General features: G+C 51.0%; 1 protein-coding gene across 1 annotated transcript in view; it reads left to right on the top strand.

The window, feature by feature from the left end:
* Positions 1-206: 206 nt before the first annotated feature.
* Positions 207-2,012, top strand: part of LOC107086541 — a 9,745-nt gene continuing 7,939 nt past the window's right edge. The window contains exons 1-2 of the mRNA XM_015377538.1: positions 207-858; positions 1,159-1,460. The gene's annotated coding sequence lies outside the window, so the exon portion shown is untranslated. The remainder of the gene's footprint in view (positions 859-1,158; positions 1,461-2,012) is intronic.

The raw sequence follows: 2,012 nt of genomic DNA, 5'->3' as shown, positions 1-2,012 counted from the left end.
TGTTTCCGCTGTCCATAGCGTTCCTTGACAGCGTCGTTTCTAAGTCACCAATTTAGTGCTACTTGGTCCCAATGTGATAATCGACCAATCACGTTCACTTTATTCTCTCGTGTAAAGTCGGGCGCCACTCGGGAGAATTCGGAAATAGAACCATTGGAACAGCAGCTTCCCTAATACTTAAAAAATCATCATCATCATTATCATCATCATCATCATCATCATCATCATCATCATCCTGCCTCTGGTAGACACGCCCACACTCATCCACTTCCAGTAGGTCCAGTGAACCCGTCAGAAACATAAAGGGGACACTTGGACCACCAGAAGGTTCTGGTCCCTCCACCCCCGATGATGGAGAGAATCACCATAGCGACCAGCGACCCTCCTCTACTGGATGCCTGGTTCTGATTGGACGCCTGATTCTGAGTCCAGGCGTTGAGGCTGTCCAGACTTTCTGAAGGTTCAGTTCCAGTTGGAACGGACTCTGTAGAACATTCCTCCCTGATCCAGAACTGCTGGCCCAGATGACTGGACTGGTTCCTGAGGAGAAGATTCAGGATCTGAAAGGTGGAGAACCAGATCTGCAGAGCTGGACGACCAGTAGCACAGCAGACCCTAGTGTTGGGTTGGGTAACGAGGAGCTGTGGAGCGGTTTTGGATCCGGTTTGGACCTGTTGGAGACGTGGGATGAAGCAAAGCAGCTCACAGGAGGACCCCTGATCCCGACCCGGTAAGAACCGTCAGTCTGACAGAAACCCGGGTCGATCCGAGCGCTCTGTGACTCCAACATGACGTCTGCTTTAACTTCTAGGTGGGACCGAGGCGGGTTCTGGGATGTTGGACCCCAGCTGATCTCAGGTGAGGAGAATCCTGTTCTCTGGTTCTGCTGGATTCAGAACCTCTGAGCGGCTTCAGATGGACTCTGCTCAGATGTTCTCCAGGTGGATCAGAACCAGGCCCAGTGTTTACTAAAGCAGCACAGGTTGATCCAAATCAGGTTTCTGGTACAATCAGTACCAGCAGAACCAGTCTGCTATCAGGTCACCTGGGCCGCTGGAACCACTGATCCCTGGCAGCCAATCACAGTGCAGCAGAGTGACATCACACCTCAGTGATCCCTGATCATTAATCAGTGCTACCTCTCTGCTTCCTGATCAGGTCAGTAGCCCCACCCCCTCCAATCCGCCATTGGCCGAAGGAGCAGACCCAGCCTCAGATTGGTTGTAGCTGAGGAGGGAGGAGCCAGCGGCTGATTGATCAGGATCAGGACGAGGAGGCGGAGCTTAGCCAGTAAATCCACGATGAGCCGGCTCTGCTGCAGACAACAAGTGTTCAGAGAGGAAGAGGAGGACGAAGAGGACGAAGACCAGGTTACTGAGTGCCACAGAGAGGAAGGAGGAAACAGGTTACCACGGCAACCAGGGGGACGTCACGGCAGCGGCAGGACAGAGGACACCCAGGTAAGGTTACAGCTCTGTGTGGGTGTGTGTGTGTGTGTGTGTGTGTGTGTGTTGGAAGGCTGAGTGATGCATGCTGGGAGGAGGAGGAGGAGGGGGGGGGGTGATAAAGGAATCCTATTAGCAAAGTAAAGTAGGGCTGACTGACTGCTAATATACGCAGTTTACAGAACACACATTAGCTCTGGCTTCTGCAGAACATCAGGTGGTCTGAAAACACACAGAACCTCCAGTCAGGATCCAGACCTTCCTGGATCAGCGGTTCTCCAGGTCTTCAGATGGTCTCCTCACTGTGTTTTAGTTGGTTCTGAACCGGTTCTGTTAGAACTTCTGAATGATTCACAGGGGAAAGGGATCTTCCTCAAAACCTTTCTGGAGGTGTTTCCTGGTTCCTCAACACATGAATCTGAACTGATTCTTTTCTTTCTTCATTGATCTCTCAATGAACTGGTTCTTCCGAACTGGTTCTTTTCTTTCTTCACAGATCTCTCAATGAACTGGTTCTTTACACTGAACTGATTCATTGTACTGCGTTGACAGATTGATAGAAACTAA

This window comes from Cyprinodon variegatus, unplaced genomic scaffold, assembly GCF_000732505.1.
Source record: "Cyprinodon variegatus isolate N-32 unplaced genomic scaffold, C_variegatus-1.0 Scaffold156, whole genome shotgun sequence".
Classification (NCBI taxonomy): Eukaryota; Metazoa; Chordata; class Actinopteri; order Cyprinodontiformes; family Cyprinodontidae; genus Cyprinodon; species Cyprinodon variegatus.
The sequence above is the reverse complement of the archived record's forward strand: the minus strand, read 5'-3'. Positions and strand labels throughout refer to the sequence as shown.